Below are 16,742 nucleotides of genomic sequence, written 5' to 3' on the forward strand. Positions count from 1 at the left end.
ACGAGATATGGCTTTGGTTCAGTTTGGGATCAAAGCATTTCATTCTTCAAGGAATACTACACCCAACTGATCTTGTAAAAATACTTTTATGCATTTAATTTCTTTACTGAACTGACTTCCACAACTGCCTGAATATAGTCATCCATGCCATTTAATGGAAGAGTTTAATAAATTATGAGGCAACTCAAATGCAATTACTTCACAGTGTTCATTGTTTTAAACATGGCATACTAACAGAATGGAGCAAAACATGTTTGTATACTTTAAGATGGTTTAGATGTGCACTAACGTTTTGTGACAATATAAACAATTTATTCCCTAGAGGTAACAAGGGGAAATGAAAGCAGGAAAAAATGTTTTCCACTTCATACTGCTAACTTATTCCATAAAATGCAATGGCAATAACTAATTTACAAGAAATGGAAGATAAAATTCACAATCCTAAACAAAAGTCTTAGATTAGAAAACAGTGAATCAAGACAGAGTAGAATCTAGAAATACCTAAAGAAATATCTAAAGTATAGTCTGAAATTGTAATGAACAGACGTTGTGGGAAATCAATGATTTACATCCAAATCTTGCACAAGTGGAAGGAAGCCCACACAAGGATGATTCTCTACCCCTTCCTTCCTATAGAAGCCTCCTCTGCCTTCACACAAAGCCTTGCCTGAGCAGGAGAGTTGCTTAAACCAGGTAGAGACACCATCTGTGAGTGACATTTTAGTACTTCTACATGATGCAGGGAGCTGCTGTGAAGAGGAGAGGACAGGGAAGTAACCCCATGCATTCCACTTGCACAAGGCTTGAATGCAAGCCATCAGTTTTAAATTATGTTGTACACCATCCTGAGCACTAAGGCAGAGAGCAATGTGCAATGTAAGGCAGCTTCTTTGGGAAAACATGCCTCATGCAAAAGCAGACAGAGAAAATGGTGGCCCCATATGATCAGCACTAATTGTGTATGATATAGTGTTTATATGTTCCTTTTATTGCTTCCACTGAATACCATTATATTTGTATCTTAATAGAAAATCTCTCACAGACACACAGACTCTTATAAAATTATTAATTATGGATAGCAACACAACACTCTGGTCTGATCTTTCTAAACCTTTTCTCCAACAATAGCCTGCCTTGCTTAAAGGTTATGTATTTTGACTGTTGCCAGGTATGAATACAGCATCAATTGATTGACTGATTGATTGATTAAGTGCCATTAAGTCGGTGTCGACTCTTAGTGACCACATAGATAGATTCTCTCCAGGATGATCTGTCTTCAACTTGGCCTTTGAAGTCTCTCGATGGTGCATTCATTGCTGTCATCATCGAGTCTATCCACCTTGCTGCTGGTCGTCCTCTTTTTCTCTTTCCTTCAACTTTTCCCAGCATTATGGACTTCTCAAGGGAGCTGGATCTTCGCATAATGTGTCCAAAGTATGATAGTTTGAGCCTGGTCATTTGTGGCTTGAATGAAAATTCTGGATTGATTTGTTCTATGATCCATTTGGTTGTTTTCCTGGCTGTGCACGGTATCCTCAAAAGACTTCTCCAGCACCAAAGTTCAAAAGTATTCATACTTTTTCTATCTTGCTTCTTCAAAGTTCAGCTTTCGCATCTATAGAGTGTCATGGGGAAAACCACTGTCCAAATGATTCTAATCTTTGTAGGTATAGACACGTCATGGCATCTAAATATCCTTTCCAAGGCCTCCATTGCAGCCCTACCAAGTGCTAGTCTGCGGTGTATTTCCTGACTATTGGATCCGTTACTTTTGATGGTCGATCCTAAAAGGCAGAAGCTATCCACCACTTCAGTGTCTTTATTATCAATTCTGAGGCTGGTTGCTGTACCTGTCATTAGTTTAGTCTTCTTTATATTTACATACAAGAGAACCAAGTGCACTTGAACTTCTTGGACAAAGGTCAGGATTCAAATGCATTAAATGAACAATTAGTCTAATACATATACATCTCTAATTTATTGAGTTTTCTGACCCAAAACAAAGTCCCCTTTCAGTGTGGAGCTTCCTATGATATTGGTTACAGACCAAGACTGAGAGGCTCTTTTAGCACATGCTAGAATTAAGCATGAAAAATCAGGCATTAGACTCAAACAAATAGTGTCTTAAGAATCAGAGTTAAGGGGAAACTACTAGAGCAAGCGAGAGGTTGTCGGTTCGAATCCCCACTGGTATGACTATGGGAAACACCTATATTGGGCAGCAGCGATATAGGAAAATGCTGAAATGCATCATCTCATACTACACAGGAGGAGTCAATGGTAAACTCCTCCTACTAAAGACAACTACAGTGCTCCGTGGTCACCAGGAGTCGACACCGACTTGATGACACACTTTACCTTACTAGTCTCTAATGCTTATCCTGGTAAACTTCAGAAGGTTGTCAGTGAAGCAACACCGGAACAAAAAGTTCAAGAAAATGTCTCTATATCTATAATTGAGATGCATAACAAGGCTGTCCTTGAACTGTCAAAGTAATTTATACAATGTACTATCTATTGTGTTCAGCAAATTGTTGGTGCAAGTTTAATTGTGACACCTGCCTTTCAAGATAATACATCATGAGAATGGATTAATGAAAAATCTTGCAACCTCTCTACTTTCCTGTAAGTGAGCCCAGTTTCAAATATTTTTGAAGGTGTGAATTCTGGAAGGATGTTATCCAAATATCTGTTAATCTCAGATCTACGATCTCATGTAATTTACATAAGCAAAATATTGTTCAAAGCTCAAATCTAATCCTAAACAAGGGAAAAGAACTTCAGAGCCCCCAATGCAACAGAGTTTATGAGCATTGATAGGAATAATGCTTTAGGGCAAGTCCTGAAACTAAAGAGGCTGTATAATCTAGCTCCCATTTTATTGGGACTTTAATCATTTATACACTTTCAGAGGAATGAAACCATTTAGAAGCCTAATAATAAGGATCAATGTGGCTTTAGGCCAGCTACTTCAGAAAAGGGACAATTTGCTGTAAGAACAAGAAACTGATATTGTCAGACAACAGAAACTCAGGAAGACCATCAGTTCCCATGTTTATGGAGACCTTAGCCCAGTCCAGACATTATATAAACTAGAGATGCTTGGAAGCCCTACTCCCTTCACTGATGTGTTCTGGTCCCACCCATGACCCACTCTCCATAATTAAAGTCATTTGCCTACATAGATAACTACTGTATGTGTGGAGAGATTCTTCCAATGATCAGAACACTGTGACATCCCATAGCACATAATCCCAATTTATTTAATGCCTGAACTGGGCTTTTGTCCCTGGCGATCTCATGTTATCAGTATACAGCAGATAGCTTGACTGAGGATATATTTGTATTCCCTTCCCACATCCTCAGATGATAAATGATTCCTCTTCAGCTGCAGGCCTTAGTCTTCACTATGCCTTCACTGCCACATCATACTCTGAAGTGGCAACTGGTTTGCTTAGCAGTACTGCTAGCTTACGCAATTCAAGGCCAGAGTAAGTTTGGCTTACCTGAGAGCTAAGCTTTTTAGGTACATATGGCAGCACTTCAAAGCTCAGTTGCATGTTGGAGAAACACTTAAGAATATCTGTTATTATTTTTTGGAATTCAAAATTTAATGATGATGTACTCCCTAACTCTTTTGTTTTCTTTGTTATGTTTGTATTGTATTTTTGTATTAAAATATTTTTTCATTTTTAAAAAAAGACCATACGCCTTCTCAGCACAGTTTCCTCTCCTGTGCTCTATCCATGGTCCTGAAGTTCAACCTGGATTCCTGATGAACTGTTCATTCCTGCTTGTTAATAACTGAGGGCCAAACTAGCCATGACACATGAGACCATGATGCCTTATTCTTTTAGAAAAAGCAGCCACAGAGACGCATAGAGACCCCAATCCAAACTGGAACCATTGTGTACCAGATAGTTAACCTTGTCCCTATGCCATTTTCCTTCTGCAACACACATCCCCCTGAAGATGACCTGACTAGAAAAACTTATGCACAGTGCTGTAAGAGCTGTAAGGCACAGCTCTTACAGGCACAACTCAATAGGGTTTCCTGGTGGAAGGGAGCTAGGATGATCTTGATGTTACAAAAAGCTAGACAGACCCCAGGACTGCCAACAGCAGCAAAAAAACAGCAGCAAAAGCAATAAAAGCAACTAGTCCAAAGAAGAAGTTGTTGGTGCAGTTAGGTAAAGAGAAAAGAAGTTGTGAACTGCTACCTTCTCTCTTCCAAATCTGCTTTTGGCCACCTTATTGAATGAAAAAGAGATGTTTCTGTACAATTGTTGCCTCATTGTTAAGTGAGGCCAAAATTCATCAGGGATCAGTCCTGTAATGCTAATAAGCAATTACAGTACAATAAATTATGAGTATTATTTAGAAGAAGCCACCTCTTTGCATAAATTGTAGTCTGTAATCAAAGATAAAATTAACAATATGCATGGTCCTACACATATCAAGAAAACACTTCAGATATGCTCTCATTCTAACAAGAGTATCACAAGATTCTCTATCATATCAACAGATGGCATGTGTAAGAAGCACCAGTATTCCAAGACTAGTCCCACTGAAATCTTTCAGGTAGAGTTAAAAACTCAGCACATGGCCCCCAGATTACAAAACAATGTTTTTCAAACCCCTCTATTACAGTTGCTTCAGTCTCTGTGTGTGTAAATATACTATGTATATATATATAGAGAGAGAGAGAGAGAGAGAGAGAGAGAGAGAGAGAGAGAGAGAGAGAGAGAGAGAGAGAAACAATGTCCTTAAATTTATCACTATGGTTTCACACAGATCAGTTGTGAACAGTACTAAGATTATAATGTACTGATACCCAACAGATCCTAACAAGTTTAATAAGTTTAAATGGAAATAGAAATAAGCATGATTAGAATCACAGTTGAAAACATTTTTTAACCAAAAAAGGCTTTCTTAGAATACTTCCTTAACCAAATTGGGATCTGTATTCACATAATCAGCTTTTAAGAGCTTCAGCTATAAATCAAGTCTAAGCGAAGGTTTGTTGAACAGTCTGAATTTAATTTCAGCCACTTGTGAACAGCTGAAGTCTTTAGGTAGCACAGTCTTGGAAATGTTATAAAGGAAACTTTAATATTTGCAGGCATGGCAGAAGTGCAAAAAACATGACACAGCAATAGATTTATGATGTTTCACTGTACTTTTAGAATCATCAACTAGGAAGAGGACTTATTCTTATTTTCTTATTTCAAAAAGGCAGTGAATTCCTGGCAATGGCAACTGCTGAAAAGGGGTACGGATGCCTGGCAACGGCATCACTATCAGTGTTATCAATACAATTCCCAGCCTTAGTTACTTTTCAGTAAACAAAGCAAGAGAGAAACCTAATCAAAATTCAAAATCTCTAGAAGTATGTTCTCAAAAGGCAACAATGTGCATCTCTTCTAACATGATGAGAACAGAAAATGGCATCTAATTAAGCACTTTTATTACGACAGACAGAAACAGTGATGTTTGGTTCTGCAAAAGGCCAACTCTATTTTTAAACATAGATTTTCACTCACATGAATACAAAATACACTAGATTATGACAAGACATAGGAGACATAAAGCATGACCAAATGCAACAGAGGGCAAGGCTCATGTATCTTTCACAGCTGTTTATAAGATGAGCACATATGTCCCTTCTTAAACCCTGCACTGCTATGACATAACAAGTGGTAAGGATGTGCAGAATGTTTCAACTGCGAAATGTTTTGACTCAAAACAAACACAAAACCCTTTTTGTGCACATCCCTAACAAATGGTTCCTGTTGTAATGAACTGAAAATAGTTTACAATAGTGTGAGCACTGTAAAAGACTAGACTCTACAGCATCAGTCTTCAGCTGGTAGGTCATGATCCACAAGTAGGTCAAAAACTAACTTGTCACACTTGTGGCACTGCCACCATTATTAAAGGGTTTTTAAAATTAAGATTTCATAAGTTTAAGAAAACGAGTCGAATCCAGACTAAGTAAATCATTTCTAGGTTCCATGGAAATTAATGGGACTTGTCATGACTAACTTGTCTTATTGATATCATTATGCTTCCTCATGATTGACTTAGTCTGGCCCAAAGCTCTGGGCCAAATTCCAAAACTCTGGCCCAAATTCTATACAGAGCACAAGTGGGAATTTATATTAATCAGGATACCATAGAGATGGTCCAAATGAAATTCATAAGGTCTATTCTCTCCATCCCCAGATGTGTGTCTAACACAGCACTCAGACTGGTGACTGGGATGCCCAAAATCAAGGTTAGGGCTTGGAGCCACATAATTGGCTATTGGCTTAAGGTGCAGTTTTTCCTGACTGGATTAATTTTGTCAATACTCTCGGATGAGCACTTGTCCAAATGGAAATCTGAAATTGCAAAGAAGTTAATTTAATATGGTGTCTCATCAGAACTCCTCATTTATTTAGGATATGAGCAAGCCGAATGAGCAAGCTTCAGCAGCTGGATGATATGGAATACCAAAATGAAGTTAATAGATTACCACAGAATATGAAGGTTCGGGCTGTGCACTTTGTATGGGAACTTGCAAACTACTTGACACTTACTTTTCCCAGGTTGCGGAAGGAGTTCTTTAGGGCTAAACATAATGTTCCACCTTGTGCACTCTTGCAGAGTAAATACTCCAAAGTGCTATTAGTGGAGCAGACTTGCCCATGTGGGTCAGAGGTTGTGAACTGAATCATAACAATAATTGGGTCTGATTCAATACAGCCCTTATTGGCAGCATTTCGCATCATATTGTTCTTGATGCAAAACTGCTAATAGTGGCAATGCCCAATATGACTGCCCAATGATCTGTTTTCATGCTTTTCCCTGCTGCTGCTGTCATAAAACTTGCTTTTCATTGAAAACCCACCCTTTCACACACTTGCTTTGAATATATACTTGCATCCTTGCTTTACTTGGATGCTTGGAAACAACCTTCTTCTAAGATGACTTTGTCCCCCAAATGCAGAATAATATATGCTAGGGTGGCTGTGAAGCAGGCAGGCAGGCATGCAAGCAAGCAAGCAAACAAGCAGGGCATTGGAGGCATGTGGTTTTGGAGGAGCAGCAGTTATGCCAAGTGCACAAACAAGGCAGAGAAGCACCCAAATCACCTTGTAATATACACATCTACATTCTTCTCCCTAAGCACTGTGATTGGAAGGAAGAGGAATCAATTGCAGCATGTACTGAGCTGCTGCAAGCTTGAAGTATTGAGGCATTGATTTGTAGTAGGGATGTTAATCACATAACAGAATTTCCATATATGGCACATCACAACTAACCAACTTGCTCCATTGGTTTCGGTGTGATGTGCATTGCAATCCTACACATTTACTTAGAAGTAAATCTCACTATGTTCAATGGGATTTACTCCTATATAAGCCCCATTGGGTGCTCGTGCTCATATTGTCTCCCATGCCGTGCTAAGCAACAGGCATGCTCATTGCTTCCACAGCACTTTAACCCTGTCGGCAAGGCTTGTGAAGATGGAAAGGCTCCATGGCTTACCAAGGAGTGTCCCATGCGGCTCAGGTGATATAGAAACCATGGCACACATGATTCTCTATTGCACTTTTTACAAGGATATTCGTTTAAATTTTATTTCCTTGTTGCTAAAGAAGTTCCCTGCCACAGTGATGAGTTGTTGTTTTTTTAGACTACTTGCTGTCCAATTTTAAAGAAACGGTTTCTGGTAATGTGGCCAAGTTTTGTTACATTGTTTGTAAAACCCGTAAAGAATTTATTTTTTAATTGGATCTTATATGTATTGTTCATTTTATGCTGGTCAATGACTGAAATAAAATATCTGTCTCTCTACTAAGGAGTGTATTATTCTCAATGGAAGAAGCAGTGGGAGTGCAAGGACACAGCCCTTAGTAGGTACCTTGCAAGCTAAGCTGGCGGGGTTTATAGTGCTGCAGAAGCAACAAGCACATCTGTTGCTTAGACGATCTACACACTGCACAATATGTGAGCCATTAAATGTAAGTGTGCAAAAGATTTCAGCTTTCATCTTGACTGACATTAGGAACTGGGACTAAAATATATTCTTCATACAACAAATGACATTTTGCTTGACTCACATGTTGGGGGTAAGTACTTACATAGCAGAGTATTTCAGGAGCTAACTCACTCCCATTACAGAAGAAGTTAATATGCTCTCAGGGACAATAGCTTGTAAATGATAAAAATGGAGATTAAATAAAGTTAAACTAATCTACTTTATTCAGAAGTACATGATAATTGGGGGGAAAACTATATCTAACTTCTGGCTACATGTTGGTCAGAGAGAGACCTATAGAAGCATGTTGCTCAGAGAGAGAGCTAGAAGCATTCTGGGAAGGAGAAGAAGGAAGTCACTACCATAAAGTTCCTGAGTACATTCTGTCAATAGAGGGGCTATAGAGGCAGAGATAAATAGGAAAAGAGGAGACCCTAACTATCTATCTCTACTCCCAATGTCCCTAGTGGTCATTGGGGTTACTGGTGCAAAAGGTCGATGCCATCAACCTTTTTAGATCTCCAACATCACATCCATTGTACACAATATTTTAAATAGCGAGCATTTCATGAGCTACCATCTGTGCTTGTCTGTTTGGCTGATTAGTTACCTGCAGAGATATTTATGCCCTGTGCAAACTCCCATTCATGTGACTTGCCCAAACCTCTTTGCCATAAATTTAAGCAATGTTCCATTCTCTTCCACCAATACATATATTTGAACTCATACACTATCCTGCATGCATCCTCAGCTTATATTTTATATGTTTTTTGTGTTGACTTTATCCATATTAATTTTAAAATGCATCCACCTAATTTTTCTACGTTATTAAATTGGCAGCAGTGTTGACTTCAAAACCTGGCGGGGGTGGGGGGAATATGCATCAACAATTTAAGTAGCAAGAAATTGCTATAGCAAAACCAAATGCCCTAATGCTTAAAACATTTGGAAACAGTACTGAGGACTTTGAACAATGGTTGCCCCTTAAACTGTCCCTTTAAGGTCTCCACTCTTTCCAATTTAGGTAAACTGTTGACTTCATCCCAGCTTGCAAACATTTCATGATTATTCAAAGTAACTAACTGCATTACAACCAGCAGAACAAAAGAAAGTTATGGACAAAAAGTCTTAGTCTAGAATATAATGGAAGGTCTTTAAATCTTTCTAGGTCTAGCACATCTTTTGTTCTTTTTTCAGTCAGTTTCTAATTCTTTGGGCCACAAAGAAAACCATGGAAACATGGTCTCTGCATGTCTGAAAGCTCAACAAAACATTAAAGTTTTAAGCTGACTTCATATTTTGTAGACTTGCATACAGGCAAAGACTGCTAATTTAAATGAACATTTATGTTCAGGTTCTTTAAAAGACTAAAGGCCTAGAGGAGCATATTGATGACTTTGCATTGTCTGTGGTCATTGTGAAGACAATTAATTTAGCAAGCAGAGCAATTTTGCTCATAATACACAGAATGTGTGCTTGTGAAGGGGAAGTGATAAAGCAAATGGAATCAGACCAATGATTGTGGTTGATGCAGGTTAGGTTCGTAAACTGATTCTTGAAAAAATTGGGAGCTAACAGGTTAGGAAACAGAATCAAGATTCAGGCTAGCACACTGGGCCAAAACCAACAAGATGAAGTTCAGTGGAGAGAAATGTAAAGTCCTGTATTTAGGTAAGAAAAATAAAATGTAGAAATAGAGTACTGTATGGTGGAGACGGGTATAGGTATAATTGAACAAGGAGGAGGCAAATGTCCCTAGGTCCCTGAAGTGGGGGGTGGCAGCTGGCTAACAGCTTGCTCTTTGCTCTCCTCCCAATGTTGTTGATGTTGAATAAACGTATGAGATGAATATAGTAGGTATATGTTACATGTTTTTGAAAGTGTCAGTGTACACAGGGAGTGTGTTTGCACAGGAGTGAGATAACCTATATGCTGAGAATATTTTGTTTTCCATCATGTCCTTACAGTTCTTCTGCAGCAAAGACATGGTGAAGGGGGTGAGGAGAAGAAAGTGAGAGGTGCAGGAGCTCATCTTCACTTTTTGTCTCAGGGCCCATTCTAACTCTTGGCAGAGAGCTGACTTGGCATGTGAGTGGTCTTAATGGACCACAAGCTGAACATGAGGCAGCAGTGAAATACAGCAACGAAAAAGCTAATGGCTGCATTAAAAATCTCAGGCTGCATTAAAGAGAGGCATAGTGTCCGGATCATGAGAAGTGATCATTTCATTCCATTCTGTGCTGGTCAGACCTAATTTGGAATACTGGCTGTCACCCTAACTTATGAAGCACACTTCTGCAGGGATGCTACAGGAGCCCTCATCCAACTCCCCGAGTTTCCTTGTGCTCATGCAGTTGCCCAAGAGCAATAACACTTCCAAGCACTGCTCGCAGTCTGGAAGCACTCCGTAGCAGTGAAAACACTTCACTGAGAGAGTCAGCACTTTCCACTTTTACAGAGTGCTTCCCGAACATAGGCAGTGCTCGGAAGCATGAGCAGCATTAACAGCATGAGCACAAGGAAACTCTGGAGTTATTTAAAGGCTCCTGCTGTGTCCTCTCAAACTCTACCAATATATAATATGCAATATGTGTGCTTTGTTAGCCAGAAAGTCAGCCACTGTGTCCAGTTCTGGGCATTGTATTGTAAGCAGGACATTGATAAACTAGAACAGATTCCAAGGATGGTGGCAACGTTCTATGAGGAGCTGGGTATGTTTAGTCTGAAGAAGAGAAAACAAAAGATGGCCACCTTCAGATTTATGAAGGGCTGACACACAGAATAACAAGGGCTGACTTGTTGTCTGTTACTTCTGAGGAAAGAACTATAATCAGTGGGTTAAAATTATAGTGAATCACTTTTAAGCTGGCAGCGAAACAGTCTATCTCATGCAGTAGTGAGTTTTCCTTCACTGGAGGTTTCCAAACAGAGGCTGGATACTGAATCTGTCAGGGATACTGTAGCGGTTTTCTGCTCTGAGCAGGGGGTTGGACCACCACAAGACCTGCAAGGTCCCTTCCATCTCTAAAATGCTATAATTCTTTGAATAAAAAATTATCACAAAGCATGTACAATTTAGTATTTGAGGGCAGGAAACATGATTATGAACTCTCTCCCCTCCTCTCAAAAAACCTGACTTACATTATGGGTTTCCATAAAATTTGAATTGCATTGATTTTGTTATGAATATTTACATTGTGGGAGTCATGGCAATTTTTTTAAAAATCACACTTAATCTTTAACATTTTGTTATATAGAAAAGAAATAGGGCTCAATTTGTGCCAGCACTCACCCAGGCCAAGTGTTTGTGGCCACTGCCAGGGCCAAACTCAATAAGGGATTAATTTAAAGGCCCCTGAGCAGGCACAGAGTGCATTTTTCTCATCACTAATTATGGAGAAACCCTTAGAGACAGGATTAGCTACATTAATTGCTTAATTCAATCTAGAAATGAAAGCATTTGGGTTTACTTTCTGTACTTTTATAGAAAACAAAGTTATGAGAACACTTGAGAGAACGTCTACAAAATGTATTCCATCAGGTAGGACCTCAGGAGGGAATTCAACTGGTAGGTGGGATATTTCTTGTACAGGCACCAAGCTTATGAGATGCTTTTTAAAAGATTTATTTCCTTACAAAACCTGAATGGATTCTAACATATAAATTTGAACCTATATTCTATATTTCAATTACATCAATCTATGATGAAAATTTCATCAACTGTGATTCAAAATCATAATTTCAACTTGTATTATGTCTCTTAAGAACATAAGAACAGCCCAGATGGATCAGGCCCAAGGCCCATCTAGTACAGCATCCTGTTTCACACAGTGGCCCACCAGATCCCACTGGAAGCCTACAGGCAGGAGTTGAGGGCATGCCCTCCCCCCTGCTGTTACTCCCCTGCAACTAGTACTCAGAGGCATCCTACCTGTAACTTTGAGGATGGAGGTGGCCTATAGCCCTCCAACTAGTAGCCGATGATAGACCTCTCGTCCATGAAGTTATCCAAACCCCTCTTAAAGCTATCCAGATTGTTGGCTAGACATCTTGTGGCAGAGAATTCCACAAGTTGATTATGGGTTGTGTAAAAAAATACTTCTGTTTGCTGGTCCTAAATTTCCTTGTAATCAATTTCATGGGATGACCCCTGGTTCTAGTGTTATGTGAGAGGGAGAAGAATTTCTCTCTATCCTCTTTCTCCATACCATGCATACTTTTATAGACCTCTATCATTTCTCGCCACAGTCATCTTTTTTCTAAACTAAATACCCCCAGGTGTAGCCTTGCCTCATAAGAAAGGTGCTCTAGGCCCCTGATCATCTTGGTTGCCCTCTTCTGCACCTTTTCCAGTTCTACAATGTCCTTTTTTAGATGTGGTGACCAGAATTGTACGCAGTACTCCAGGTGTGGCCACACCATAGTTTTGTATAAGGGCATTATAATATTAGCAGTTTTATTTTCAATCCCCTTCCTAATGATCCTTAGAATAGAATTGGCCTTTTTCACAGCTGCCGCACTTTGAGTCAACACTTTCAAAAAGCTGTCCACCATGACCCCAAGATCCCTCTCCTGGTCAGATACCATCAATGTATATTTGAAGTTGGGGTTTTTCATCTCAATGTGCATCACTTTACACTTGCCAACACTGAACCGCATTTGTCATTTTGTCGCCCACTCACCCAGTTTGGAGAGCTCCTTTTGGAGTTCACAATCCATTTCGGATTTCACTACCCAAAAGAGTTTGGTATCATCTGCAAATTTGGCCACCTTGCTGCTTACCTCTACTTCTAGATCATAGATGAATAAATTAAAAAGCACCATTCCCTGTACAGATCACTTGGAGTTCTGTTTGGTCCCCACTTCTTCCTTCCCTCCATTGTGAAAACTCTCCATTTATACCTACCCTCTGTTCCCTGTCCTTCAACCAGTTAGCAATCCACACATATACTTGTCCCCTTATCCCATGACTGCTAAATTTTCTCAGGAGTCTTTGATGAGGAACTTTGTCAAAAGCTTTTTGGAAGTCCAGGTATTCTATGTCAACTGGATCACCTTGATCCACACACTTGTTGACACTCTCAAAGAACTCCAAAAGGTTGGTGAGGCAAGATTTACCTTTGCAAAAGCCATGCTGGTTCTCTCCTAGCAGGGCCTGTTGTTCTATGTGCTGTACAATTTTATCCTTGAGGATGCTTTCCATCAATTTGCCTGGAACGGACGTTAAGCTACCCAGCCTGTAATTTCCCGGATCGCCCCTGGATCCCTTTTTCTTCACAAAGAACTCATTTAGCTTCTCTGCAACCTCCATATCCTCCTTAATACTCCCTTTCACTCCCTCATTATCTAACGGTCCAACTGCCTTCCTGGCAGGTTTCCTGCATCTGATGTATTTAAAGAAGTTTTTGTTATTCCCCATGATGCTTTTAGCTAAATGTTCTTCAAACTCTCTTTTCGTCTCCCTTATTGTCACCTTGCATTTCTTTTGCCAGAGTTTGTGTTCCATTCTGTTCTCCTCATTTGGGCAGTCCTTCCAATTTTGAAAGGAAGTCTTCTTCCCTTTTATGGCTTCCTTGACGGTACCTGTTAGCCATGCTGGCATCCTCCTGGACTTAGTGGTACCTTCCCTCCTTTTGGGTATACAATCTAACTGGGCTTCTAGTATTGTGGTTTTGAGTAAACTCCATGCATTCTGGAGCAAAGTGACTCTCTGATTTTCCCTTTCAGCTTTCTTTTCACCATACTCCTCATTTTGGAGAAGTTTCCTCTTCTGAAATTCAAAGTGTCTGCGTTAGACTTCCTTGGTGATTCTTTCCCCGCATGTATGCTGAATTTGATCACACTATGGTCACTGTTCCCTAAAGAGTCATCAACACTGACATCACGCACCAGGTCCTGGGCGCCACTCAGGATTAAGTCCAAGGTTGCCTTCTCTCTGGTTGGTTCCAAGACCAACTGTTCTAGGGCACAATAATTCAACCTATCTAGAAATCTGACCTCTTTGTTACCGGTATTACCCGACTGTGAATTTACTCTGTCTATGTGTGGGTAATTGAAGTCACCTATTATTACTGCCCTGCCTCTCCTTGAGGCCTCCCTGATTTCCTCCTGCAACTCCCAGTCACTGTCAGCATTTTGATCCAGAGGGCGATAACACTCTTGATATGGTAACAACCATACATTCACCAAAATGCACTACAGTGCAAGGGGTGGATTCTTTGCCAAAAAAATTGCTCAAGATTTACAGTGCACGTCTGTTGTGTTTAGAATACTTAGTTTGTATTCTTACTTAGTATACTTAAAGATCGTTCTCACGACTGTTCCAAGCAGGACTGGGGAGAGCAGGTGGGGGTGACAGGACACAACCCAACTTCCCTCACACAATCTGTGGTGTTCTGTAATCACTCACACCATGTGCTGCCATGACCAGGGTGTGAGTGATCAATGAGTGGCTAGGGGGTGGGCAGAAAGCAGGCTGCAGCTTCCCATGTCCCACCATATACCACATTTGGAACGTACTGCATTGGAGGGATTTCCCTGCCTGGCTCTGTGGTCCCTTTGGCTGCAGGAAGCCTGAGCAGCCACAAGACCCAGACTGGGGTAGAAGGGTAGGAAAGGATTGATGCTACAAAGCAGGGCAGTGCTGGGATCAGGCCCAATCCTAGTGTTCTACTCGAACAGCCCTACCTGGGTATGCATGACAGTAGCCCCTCAGTATCCAGTATAAGTAGATATACTCAGAAGTAAATTATATTGTTATAAAACTATATTGATAGGGTTCACTCCCAGGTAAATGTATATAGGATTGCAGCCTTCTCCTTTTAAGGATTTGTGGGGGATGTGTTAATTCATTTTTATTGTGCCCATAGTTTATTCACATTTCACATACGCTCAATGATTTATACTTGTTTTTGTGTCCAAGAAAGAACTTGCAGTGAAACATTTACGAAACTTTTTTATTCACTTGAATGCAATATGTCCCATTGAAATCAATGGAACTAAGTTGGTCTCAACTAACTAGTCTCATTTATTTCAGTGATGCTTAGTCATGGTTAACTTAACCTGGATTGTGCCCACTGTTTCTGCAGCAGAAAGAAAGGAGGGCTTGATTTTAAAAAAAAAAATTAAACCCTTAGGTTTGTGGAGTTCTTTTTCATCTTTAATATTTGCAATGGCTAATTTTAAGTGCCAAATGTCTTTATGACTTTCCCCTCTCTGGGACAGTTAGGAACTATAGTGAATGGCATGACCTGAATAGACTTCAGCTGAGAGAGGATGAGCACTTCCCATTCTACAACAGATATGATTACATATATGCCCTTAGGCTCTTTATCCACATATTGATCCTATTCATTTATGTTGTTAGTAGACAGCATAACATTAAATAATGCCTTTCTTACTAGATCTGTACTTTCAATCCATAGAAATGCCAGAAAGAAAATGATGTAGATAAATGTCACACAAACATAGACACATATGACCCCAACACCACTTTTTCCTAGTAAAACCCTGATGGAAAATCTCTCTACCTCTTCAAAAGCAGTGGGCATGGATGAGCAGAGTGACAATCTTTGAAACAAATAGTTTATCTGGTTGCTATACATAAAATAGCATTGTGCCAATTATCAGAACTCAAGTCCTAAACTTCCAGCCAAAGAATTCTTTCTTGTATTATAGACAAACTCTATACTCCAATAAATCGATATGTCGGTTCTGAACAAAAAGAACTTTGATTGCGCAACACCCCAATTTTTCAAACTTTCCTATACTTGTAAACACTTCAGACCTTGAAAAGTTTTCTTTGAATCTAGGAGCCAGCCAATAGACGCTTGACAAAATTACCAGACTTAGTTGAGGGGGAGGGTAAATTTACCAGACATTGTGGAGGGGGAGAGTACATTAGCATTTCATTTTCCCCTTTATAAGTGTTTCCTTAGAAAAGGAACAGGGTTACCTGTAGAAAATAAAGATTTTATTAAGTAACTCTACCTCTGAATGTCCTAATCTAGGCACTGTGGTTAAACTTCTAGACTCTATGGCTTCCTGGCACCTGGGATTTGTCAAGCCCTGACTTACTTCAAAGCTTACTTCCTAGAATTTGTTTGGCACTATGGGATAATAGATTTATGAGAACATCGCAAATAGTATGTGACATCCTAACTAATGCAGCAGTCATGCCACAAAGGAAGCACACAAGCAGCTGCTGTATTTTAGAGTAAAGCAGCATGGTCACTCACATGGAGGGGGGATTTTTTGTTTATTTCCACATCCCTCTCAACTGCTCTTTGCCACACAAAAAAGTATGTCTGAGGATTGTTCAGCCCTCAGGGACATATTTTAGGGTGGTACAAAGCTAGGTGGCCAAATTTGGCTTTTAAAAAGCCAAATTCTGGCTTACGGCCCATTTGACCCACGAGTATACCCCTTAGGTTCTGGCAACCCTAGAAAGCACTAGATAAGGGGGAAATCACCCTCCTCCCATGTGTATGGCCATGCTGCTTTACTCTGGAAATCTGCACCTGAATATTGCTGCATAAATGCCGCATTAGTTAGGATATCTACCATTGTTTCCAAAAGAAAATGTAAGGACACATATAAAATTAGCATGCAGACTGTAACACTGTAATAGTAATATGGCTACAACCCACAGTGCTACAACTACTATTTATATGCCACTTTTCAACAAAAGTTCTCAAAGCAGTTTGTATAGAAAAAT

The 16,742-nt window shown here is 39.8% G+C and overlaps 1 protein-coding gene across 7 annotated transcripts in view; it reads right to left on the reverse strand.

The window, feature by feature from the left end:
- The window catches only part of NELL2 (neural EGFL like 2), a 224,322-nt gene that overhangs the window by 197,412 nt on the left and 10,168 nt on the right, over positions 1-16,742 (reverse strand). The gene's annotated exons all lie outside the window — the stretch shown is intronic.

This window comes from Hemicordylus capensis, chromosome 5 (genome assembly GCF_027244095.1).
Source record: "Hemicordylus capensis ecotype Gifberg chromosome 5, rHemCap1.1.pri, whole genome shotgun sequence".
Lineage (NCBI taxonomy): Eukaryota > Metazoa > Chordata > Lepidosauria > Squamata > Cordylidae > Hemicordylus > Hemicordylus capensis.